This window comes from Terrapene carolina, unplaced genomic scaffold (assembly GCF_002925995.2).
Source record: "Terrapene carolina triunguis isolate 2854851 unplaced genomic scaffold, T_m_triunguis-2.0 Scaffold67, whole genome shotgun sequence".
NCBI classification, from domain to species: domain Eukaryota; kingdom Metazoa; phylum Chordata; order Testudines; family Emydidae; genus Terrapene; species Terrapene triunguis.
In genome coordinates, this window is record NW_020664418.1 from 52,493,620 (window position 1) to 52,504,801 (window position 11,182).

Below are 11,182 nucleotides of genomic sequence, written 5' to 3' on the forward strand. Positions count from 1 at the left end.
GGGGGGGGAAGTGCCGCGCGCTGCGGCGCCCACTGCTCACCCCGCTCCAGGGCGCCCCGCAGCGCCCCGCGCTCCGCCTCTGTCCCGATCTCCCCGATCACGATCAGCAGCGCGTGCCTCCGCAGCTCCCAGCCGCGGCGCCCGCCAGACAGCCCGGGCGCTGCTGTATCCATGGCAACCGCCCCGTCTATGATCTCCATGGAAACCTCTAGCCGCTACTGCAGCGCGAAGCAGGTGACTGGCGCGCGGCTCTTAAAGAGCCATCGGTCCCATGCTGATTGGCTGGGGTGGACACGTGAGCCAGAGATATTGCGGACGAGCAGTAGGGGGCGGGGTCGCGTGGTCTCGCTAGCTCCACCCCTGCCTGTACCGCCCCTGCGTGCCGCACTCCAGCCGCCCCGCCCCTCCCCTGGGCTTCACGCGAGCTCCTCTCCTCACGTGTTCAGAGGCCGGTGGAGGGAGGCCTGAGAGGGTCAGTTCCGCGCTGTCCCGCCCCCTCCCCGCGGCTGGGGCTGCCCGGCGGGCCCGTTCGCCGGGTCTCCAGAGCAAGGGGCGCGGCGGGGCGGGGAGCCGTGGTCGGGTCATGGCAGCGCCGGGCGGCTGGTTGCCGGTGTGTGAGGCGGGCGCTGCGCCCCTCCGCCGCCAGGAGCGGCCCCAAAGGGAGTGTTCTGTGTGGGCTGGGGCAGTGCGTGTGCCCTGTGCCCTGTTGGAAAGGAGACACATCCACCCTAATTGAATTGGCCTTGTTAGCACTGACCCCCCCCCCCCGTGAGGCAACCCCCATCTTTTCATGGGCTGTGTATTTATACCTGCTTAGCTACTGCATGTGCCACTCCGTGCATCTGATGAAGTGGGCTCTAGCCCACAAAAGCTTAGGCCCAAATAAATGTGTTAGTCTCTAAGGTGCCACAAGGACTCCTCCTTGTTCTTGCTGATACAGACTAACACGGCTACCACTCTGAAACTATGTATATGATCGACAATGCATTCAAGCCAGCCATGTTGTCAATGGAGTACTTGCATACAGTGTATGAGAGAGATCATCAAATAGCCCAAGCTCAGGGCATCAGCCCTTGGCATGTTGTGTAAGGGAAAGTCCACCAATGGCCATCTTAGGATACAGAGTGTATGGATGATAATAAAGGCTTACAGTACATGTGCTCTTCTGACAAAAGAGCAGATATTTGGCCTGTGTTAATGCAGCTTAGTGAAAGAAGAGTCTGAGTCTATGATTGTAAAACCAATTTAAGTAATAATCAGCAGTGTTCCCTAAAAGTGTCAGTTCCTGTAGTCTGCAAGATTCCTGTTGAGAGGAGTTACTGCTTGAGAAGCATGACAGCTAAATCCGTGTCTTTGCTTTCAGTGGAATTTTTTCTTATAATCTGCCACGTCAACACGGAGGACATAAGAGAAAACTGAGAGTTTGGAAGGAAGAGTCAGCATTTTGGCAAGTGCATGTGAGTCTTGCTATCTATTGTGCCATGAAACACTAACAGCAACATAATCTGAAAACAAACAAACAAAAAAACAGAATAATTTTCTCTGTTGTGTTTCCAAATGATTCAGGTTGCAGTTGCTGAGGTGTTAATAGGTTAGTTATTTTCCACACTAAGATCTTTAATAATCTGTATTAGTCTCCAGGAGATGAACTCAATGTGATGTGATAGCTCTTTTCTATCTAAAAATTTCTATGAAACCACAGTCTATGCACTTTATGGGAAATGAGCCTTATAAACAAAAGGAGTTAGTGGAGCAAAGGATTGAATTTATTTTTCTGTGCTGTAATTTGCCAGACTGCATCAAGTTCAGCTTGTCTCAAGTGGTTGCACTGAGATATGTAAATAAAGAGAGAGAAACTTGCAGATAGACAAATGTAAGTGATTCTACCTTGAAAGTGGGACTGTACATCACTAAAGATAGTCACTGTGATCAAAGGTTTTCAGAGATTTTCAGACCACGTGATCCAAGTACCTTTTGTTTTCAGATGATTCATCTTAATACTTGAGGATTATTTTTTGACATCTCAGCTCTCTAGAACTGCAGCTTTTCACTGCAGTGCAGAGCGGCTCCTCCAGCTGGCTTCCTACCAGAGGGGAAAAAAGGAACAGGAGACATACAAACTGGAGTGAAGACTAAAAGCAATGCCCAGTCATAGTGCCGTTCCACAGAGACTAGAACCTCTAGGAAAGATAGCTTATGCTTACAAATGAGACTGCTTTAAAATGGACAATGCCCTTTCTGCAGCACACAGATGGAATAACTGATGCTTTCTAGTATGAATATGCCTATAATAGAATCTGCATAGCAATTGCTGTCCAAATTTTTTACTTCAAAGAAGCTATGGCAATCTAAATTATCTGAGGATCTGCCCCAAAGATTTTTTTACTATATGATATTTATTGCTATTATATTATTATGTATTTGTTTGTATTGCGGTAGCACCTAGCAGCCCCAGTCAGGAATCAGTGGCCCACTATGCTAGGGACTGTTATACACATGTAATGAAAATATGATCCCTGCCCTAAAAAGGCTTTTACAATCAAAATATATGATGGGAGACAACAGGTGAATACAATAGATAGTGGGAGTGCAAGATAACAGTGAGATATTTATGGTTAGCAGTAGTCATGAAAAGGGAATAAAGCAAATAGCCTCAAATCATAATAAAAGGATTTTTGAATGTGCCAGAACAGAAGTAATACCCAATATTTCAATTTTCCAGTCCTCTAGCCCAGGACCTACTGCTACAGAATAATCAATCAAACCAATCAAGTTCATTAAATGTCCATCCTCCCTAGCCAAAAGAGGAAAGGAGAAATGTCCATATGAATAAAGTCCTCTTGGGAACTGGAGACCCATGAGAGCATCTAAAAATGTTAAATCGTTTAACCAAGTAAAATAAGATAATACTAGTGATAGCAACTGTTAAATGTCTAAGAAAAAGAAAGGAGTACTTGTGGCACCTTAGAGACTAACAAATGTATTTGAGCATAAGCTTTCGTGGGCCACACTTCTTCGGATGCATGTAGTGGAAAATAGAGTACGTACGTATGTACGTACACACACACACACACTCTCTCTCTCTCTCTCAGGAGAGTGATCTATAAGAAGTGAATTACTAATGTGACTTTTGTTCTCCAACTGCATGGCCTTGATAGATCTCCATGCTGAGATCACTTGCCCAAAGGAACCCATTTCAAAGCAACTGGATGAGTGTCACAGGGTTCCATTTAAGGGTAAGCTTTGATCTAGCATATCCTCTGGCCCTTTAAGAGTAGGCATTCTGAGAACTGTAGAGCCGGGGGTCATGTCACGGCAGGTAGGAAGTAAGGTTTGCTGAGTAAGCGGGCAGAACTGAGTAAGAAGCAGCCTTTCTTTCAGAAGGAGAAACACAAGGGACAAAGCAAGATCTGGTGTGGGTCTCTCCAGTGAGGTAGAACTGAAAAGAGGAGTGCTAGTAACTGATTGGTGAAAGTTCTCAAGAACTATGGGTCTAGATAAGATCAGTTATGGGACCTTTTGGAGAACAAGACTGGAAAAGGAGCTTTGAGGGGTTTGGAAGAGGACTTGCGGGGAAAGGCCAGGGAGAAGGTCTAAACCAAGATGCATTGTGGGAAGTTGCCCAGGAAAGCAGTGAAGCAGGGCAGTTTTGGGGTTAGGGCAAACAGCTACTGTATGATTTAGGGTTCCAGGGCAAGGGACCTCTTCATGATACCAACTAGAGGATGAAGGATGGTTTGATTCCTCTTACAAGAGTAGGAGAAACCCTGTAGTAGGGGGTGAAGAACTATGCATTTTTCTTTTATTCGGAACATTTGTTCACCTTAGAAGGGAAGGATTTTTGATTAGTCCAGTGTGTGAGAGGAAACTAAGGAACAGATTAGCTGACACTGACCCGGGCAAACTGACTTTATCACAGTGTGTGTGTGGATGGCCTCTGCTCTGTTCCAGGATTCTAGGGCACACCGTATAAAAGGTTCACCCCAAATTGTCACTTAGCTTCTCTCTAACCGTGGGCATATCCTTTACATCTCCAGGTTGAAGGGGAAGAGGGAAGATTAGTGTGAATCTATGGAGGCAACATATTTGGAGGACAAAAGTTACTTCAGTATGCAATATTTTCTCCACCATGTGACTGGTTCCATAAATGGTCTGATTTAAATAAAAATCCATGAACATCATAGGCAAGAATTTGGCATGATATTTTAGGACAACTTCATCCTTACAAAAATGTGTATGAGAATGATCTGCCATCCAAGCCTGCAATACTGGAACATTCTTAAATGCCAGAGTTGTAATAGGAACATGATGATGATGATGATGATGAAGAATTCTTCTTGACTTCACAATTTCTAGAGCCAGGGCAAGAAGTCAGCAGGTGGATTCATAGGTGGAGTTGAGGGGTTATATGGTCAGAGTAACAGCCAAGGAAGTTGTTCTTTCCAGATGTATTTTGTGTTGATTGAAAAAGGGTTATGTTGGTGTCAGGAAAGCCAAGGAGGAGGATGCACTAGTCAAGACAGGAGATGATTAAGGCTTGGATGGGAGTTTTAGTTGTGAAGTCATCACAAATGCAGGAGAGAAAAAGACAGAGCAAAAGCCAAACAAGGGAAAAGATAGGTTCTGGACTGAGCAGAGATGAGACAGTCTGACAGCGAAGTGGAGATACAGTGCAAATCAGCTAATTTGTAACCAGGACTGTAAATGTTCTGACTTCTACAAGACCTTTAGGGAGGGGATTACTGGACGAGATGTAAAGCTCTTACGATTTCACCTTCATGAAGGGAAAGTAAAGTAAAGCAGGTGTCATGTCTTGTCATCTCCTCTAGTCTTGCTCAGTGTGTTGTAGGGTGAACATGAAAACAGAGCAAATTTCTCTGTTTATCTTAGGCCTGGTCTACACTAGGCTTTTATGTCGAATTTAGCGCCGTTATATCGAATTAACCCTGCACCCGTCCACACCACGAAGCCATTTAGTTCGACATAGAGCCCTCCTTAAATCGATTTCTGTAATCCTCCACAACGAGAGGAGTAGCGCTAAATTCGAAATGGCCATATCGAATTAGGCTAGGTGTGGATGGAAATCGACGGTAATAGCTCCGGGAGCTATCCCACAGTGCACCACTCTGTTGACGCTCTGGACAGCAGTCCGAGCTCGGATGCTCTGACCAGCCACACCCCGGGAAAATTTGAATTCCTTTTCCTGTCTGGGCAGTTTGAAGCGCAGTTTCTGTTTGGACACCGTGGCGAGCTCAGCAGCAGTGGCAGCAGTGGCAACGATGCAGAGCTCTCCAGCAGAGATGGCCGTGCAATCCAATAGAAAGAGGGCCCCAGCATGGACGGATCGGGAAGTCTTGGATCTCATCGCTGTGTGGGGAGATGAGTCCGTGCTTTCCGAGCTGCGCTCCAAAAGACGGAATGCAAAGATCTATGAGAAGATCTCTAAAGCCATGGCAGAGAGAGGCTACAGCCGGGATGCAACGCAGTGCCGCGTGAAAATCAAGGAGCTGAGACAAGGCTACCAGAAGACCAAAGAGGCAAACGGACGCTCCGGATCCCAGCCTCACACATCCCGTTTCTACGAGGCACTGCATTCCATCCTAGGTGCGGCCGCCACCACTACCCCACCCCTGACCGTGGACTCTGAGGATGGGATATTGTCCGCGGCCGGTTCCTCAGCGGACGGGGAAGAGGAGGAAGGAGATGAGGAGGACGAGGCAGTAGACAGCGCTTACAACGCTGATTTGCCCGACAGCCAGGAGCTCTTCATCACCCTGACAGAGATCCCCTACCAACCCTCCCCAGCCGTTACCCCAGACACAGATTCAGGGGAAGGATCAAGCAGTAAGTGTTTTAAATATCCAAACATTTATTTACAACATAACTGGCATATTTAAAATATTAACAGTAGCTAAAGTGCTTTAAAACATGTAAACATTTATTTGCAACAAAACAGGAAGATTGAAAATATTAACAGTGGGTAAAGTGCTTAAAAACATGTAAACAGGAAAGTCAAACAAAAGGGGAATCAGTGCAAAGTGTATCATGATTACTCCGTCTTTGGGCGCCTCAATATATAGTCCGAACCATTTTAAAAAAATCTCACAATGTCCGCTTCATGATTATAGTGCCCAAAACCCTGCAGTCATTTGTCCCTCCAAGGGCACCTAAGCCAAGAACTGGTCAATGTAACCGGGGATCGAGGCGACATCCTCCGGGGAGAACTCCTCATACACCTCCTGCAGGTGTTTTTCAAGCCTCATCAGCAGGTTCCTGGGCAGGGACAGCTTATTAGGCCCCCCGTGGTAGGACACGTTTCCCTGCCACAACGCCAGCAGGTACTCCGGGATCATGGCCTTGCACAGCAGTGCAGCAAATGGCCCCGGTTTCTGCAGGCTGTCCCGGAGCATCTTCTCCTTCTGGCTCTCGGAGACCTTCAGGAGGGTGATGTCAGGCATGACTCCCTGCTGTGAATTAGGTAGGGGAAAGTTAGTATTGGGACTGCTTGCCCGTCCCTTTACAGAACTGCAACCGCCGGTTTACAGCCACGCGGTTTACAGCCGCGAGGGGCTGGGACAGGGCCAGAGTTCATGCTTGCAGGATTGCTGCCAGCAGAGACTCGCATTGCTTTCTATGTGAAAGGAGGCCAGTGCCACTCTTAAAGTTTTAAGCGGCCACAAGTCTACGGCTTACCATGTTTGCCATCTAGACAAAGTCCGGTGTCCTGCCCTGCTCCTCAGCTCGCCACAGCAAGACCGCAGGCACTGTAGGCGAGGGCCGAAAATTCGACCTTGTCCTCAGTGCGCGTGTGATAGGTGCTCTGCATGGTCTTGTTCACAGAGAAAGACTATGTTCTCTGTTCACAGATACATTGCTCTGTCTCAGGAATTCACTCCCTTTTTCCAATTCCCACAGCCACATCTGCCCAGAGGCTAGCGCACATTAGGAGGAGGAAGAAGAGGACACGGGAAGACATGTTTGCTGAACTAATGGAATGCTCCCGAGCACAGGCAGCCCAGCAGACACAGTGGAGGGAGAACTTGTCCCAAATGCACCGGGCAAACATTGAACGGGAGGAGAGGTGGCGACAGGAGGACAGGCAGGCTACTCAAACGCTGCTTGGACTAATGAGGGAGCAAACGGACACGCTCCGCCGCCTTGTGGATGTTCTGCAGGACCGGAGGCAGGAGGAGAGAGCCCCGCTGCAGTCTCTCTGTAACTGCCCTGCCCCGCCACCAAGTCCCATACCCCCCTCACCCAAAGTCCAAACACGGAGGGGTGGAAGGGGCCGGGAAAAATTTCACTCCACCCCTGCGGACTGCTCTACCACTAGAAGGCTCTCATTCCCCAAAATTTGAAAAGTCCTTTCCTACCCGCCTCACACAAGACCCCGTCCAAGTTTCACCCCCCCGTTCCATGTGCGGTTGTTAATAAAGAATACGTTTCTGTTCATTTCTGTTTCCATCCTCTTCTTTTGGAGGGGAGTCTGTCTGGAGGGGGGGGAAGGGCCTTGGTCATTGGACAGGACAGTCACCTTTAGCAGGGGGCAGGTGCAGCAGCAGGGCACATATACAGTGCAGTGACTAGTTATCCTGGTCAGTCTGGGAGGTGGTTTTCATGTTCTGTGTGGTGGGGGCGGTGGTGTTGCTCTGTGACTTGGTGGCGGGGGAGGGCAGTTACAGATCTTATGCAGCGGTCCTTACCCTGGATCACAGAGCCGCGCAGCAGGGGATCTGTAACCCTCCTCCCCCTGCAAGACAGTCACATAGCCGACACATACACGCAGTCCCGGCCAGGAGGGCTGGCAGGCTCCGTTGAAACAACCAGTCCACCATCGCGGAGCCTGTCATTCCTGGAGTTTAGAAGCATCATTTGCATCACAACCCTAAACCCGCTCCCCGCCACAGTCTGCGTCCCAGGTTTAAAACATTCCCGTGAAAACAGTAATAAAGACAACGGTGTCCATGAACAAAACAGAACAGATTTTATTTTTTGGGAAGGGGGTGAAGGGGGTATGTAATTGGAGAGGATAGTCGACGGCAACTGGGTAAAGAAACGGGGGCAAGTTCAGCTTCTGTGTCCACAAACTTAAAAGTCAATGGGTACCCTGCTCAGCCTTGAAACTGGCTTTCAAAGCCTCCCGGATGCACAGCGCGTCCCGCTGGGCTCTTCTAATCGCCCGGCTGTCTGGCTGGGCGTAATCAGCAGCCAGGCTATTTGCCTCAACCTCCCACCCCGCCATAAAGGTCTCCCCCTTGCTCTCACACAGATTGTGGAGCACACAGCAAGCTGCAATAACGATGGGGATATTGGTTTCGCTGAGATCACAGCGAGTGAGTAAGCTTCTCCATCTCCCCTTGAGACGGCCAAAAGCACACTCCACTACCATTCTGCACTTGCTCAGCCGGTAGTTGAACAGTTCTTTTTCTGTGTCCAGGGCGCCAGTATAGGGCTTCATGAGCCAGGGCATTAGCGGGTAGGCTGGGTCCCCGAGGATCACTGTAGGCATCTCCACATCCCCAACAGTTATCTTGTGGTCCGGGAAGTAAATACCTTCCTGCAGCCGTCTAAACAGACCAGAGTTCCTGAACACGCGAGCGTCATGAACCTTGCCCGGCCATCCGACGTAGATGTTTGTAAACCGTCCCCGATGGTCCACCAGTGCTTGCAGCACCATTGAAAAGTACCCCTTTCTATTGATGTACTGGCTGGCCTGGTGGCCCGGTCCCAGGATAGGGATGTGAGTCCCATCTATAGCCCCACCGCAGTTTGGGAATCCCATCGCAGCGAAGCCATCTATGATGGCCTGCGCGTTTCCCAGGGTCACTACCTTTGACAGCAGTACCTTGACGATTGCCTTGGCTACTTGCATGACAACAACCCCCACGGTAGATTTGCCCACGCCAAAGTGGTTCGCGACTGACCGGTAGCTGTCCGGCGTTGCAAGCTTCCAGAGGGCTATGGCCACTCGCTTCTGGACAGTCAGGGCTGCTCGCATGCGGGTGTCCTTGCGCTTCAGGGCAGGGGACAGCAACTCACAAAGTTCCAGGAAAGTCCCCTTCCGCATGCGAAAGTTTCGCAGCCACTGGGATTCATCCCAGACCTGAAGCACTATGCGGTCCCACCAGTCCGTGCTTGTTTCCCGGGCCCAGAATCGCCGTTCAACAAAATCCACATGCCCCATTGCAAACGTGATGTCCTCGGCGCTGGGTGTCGTGGTTTCTGACAGCTCTGTGCTACTCTCCGACTTCAGGCCCTCACTCCGCTGCCGTAGCCTCCTCGCCTGATTTCTCTGCATCTGCCTCTGGGAAAGGTGTATGATAAGGTGCGAGGCGTTGAGAACGGCCACAACTGCAGCGATGGTCGCAGCGGGATCCATGATCGCAGTGCTGTGGCGTCCGCGCTGTCACTGATCAAAAAGTGCGCGAACTGATTTCCCGCCGGCGCTTTCAGGGAGGGAGGCAGGGCGGTAGTGACTGACGGATGACGACAGTTACCCAAAAGCACCCTCGCCACAATTTTTTACCCAGAAGCCATTGGGGGCTCGACCCAGAATTCCACTGGGCAGCGGGGACTGCGGGAACTGTGGGATAGCTGCCCACAGTGCACTGCTTCCAATGTCGACGCTTTCCCTGGTAGTGTGGACTGACAAAGTCGAATTACTGTCCTTAGTGTAGACACACACGTTCGACTTTCTAATATCGATTGCACATATTCGATTTAACTAAAATCGAACTACTCTCGTAGTGTAGACATACCCTTAGATATCAAACTCAGAACAGGAAGTAGTTTCCAGACAGAGATATCTTTTCACTGAAGAATGGATGTTGTACTCTATATTTTAATGTTCTCTTTCTTCATCTGCTGTTCAGTCACCTAATTTATACCCTATCCCATAATCCTGTTGTTTTGCTCCAGGTTACAACTGGATTAACTTAATCTATAGGCAAGGGAGCAACATTCTGTACCTCCAAGTAGCACCCTGAAACTGCCATATTCACCATTGTCATATAATTACGTTTTATACAAAGTATGCCTTGTGAGATATCATTTTTAAAGTCTTGATTTGTTGAACATTAATAACATGTTGGATTATATGTGACGTTATGAAGTATTGCTATGTGTGTGTTACTGAAATATGTTGTGAAGTTGGGAACACCCACAAGCAGCCTTTCAGGTACAACAATGGAGTAATCAGATGTATTGATCACCCATTAAAGGAAATTCACTTTCCCCACAGCCATCCCAGAAGACTTCTCAGAGAGAACACGTAGACAATGGAGACTGCTTGACCGATGAGGGTGGACTCCACCTCACAAGCATAGATCTTTCCTGCAATTTGAAAGAAACTGTAAAAGAGGGGAAGTGACATCATCACTTGGCCTCACTCCCCCCATAACTGAACACCTGGAAACACATCTGGAGGACAAAGACTTTGAACCGGGGAGGGTCATCCCAGGCTGGGAGGCAGTTCCAGCCTGTATATTGAAGATCTGCAACCTGTTTATACCATCTGTCAGGGTGAGACACTGCTTAATTCAAATCCCGTTTAGATTGTAGAATTCAGACTGTGAATTTAGTTTTGTTTCTTAGGTAACCAACTTTTATCTGTATGCTTGCTACTTATAATCACTTAAAATCTATCTTTCTGTAGTTAATAAATCTGTTCTATATTTTACCTAAAACAGTGTGTTTTGTTTGAAGTGCTTAGAAAATCTGCTCAGGTTACAAAAGCTGGTGTACGTCCACTTTCCTTTGTAGAAGTGGCAAACTGCATAATGCTTTTAAATCAAGATTGGATGTTTTTCTGAAAGCTATGATATAGAAATTATTTTGGGGAAGTTCTATGGCCTGTGTTATAGAGGCGGTCAGACAAGATTATCATAATGGTCACTTCTGGCCTTGGAATCTATGAATCTATGCAAGAAAGGTTTAAAGTAGAAAGTCCAGGGGAACTTGTAAAGAGAGAGAACCTTCCATCAGAATCTGTGTCTACAGGGCTGACTTTGTTTTAAAGTGCACAGGATTACTAGGAATCAAAGGCTCAGGAAGTAGAGTTCTTTCTAAACTTGAAGGGTTTTTAGTGGCAAAATGTTTACAGTGTTAAAGAAGAATCATCAGGTCTCCCCAAAATTTGCAGGCAGTCATATGATGAGACTGAACCCTGATTGCCATCCTAGTA

The 11,182-nt window shown here is 48.3% G+C and overlaps 1 long non-coding RNA gene across 1 annotated transcript; it reads left to right on the forward strand.

The window, feature by feature from the left end:
- Positions 1-146: 146 nt before the first annotated feature.
- LOC112118147 lies at positions 147-10,645 on the forward strand. Its single transcript, XR_002909027.2, has 3 exons — positions 147-234; positions 1,364-1,457; positions 10,241-10,645. It is a non-coding gene; the product is annotated as an uncharacterized LOC112118147 (long non-coding RNA).
- The last annotated feature ends 537 nt before the right edge of the window (positions 10,646-11,182 follow it).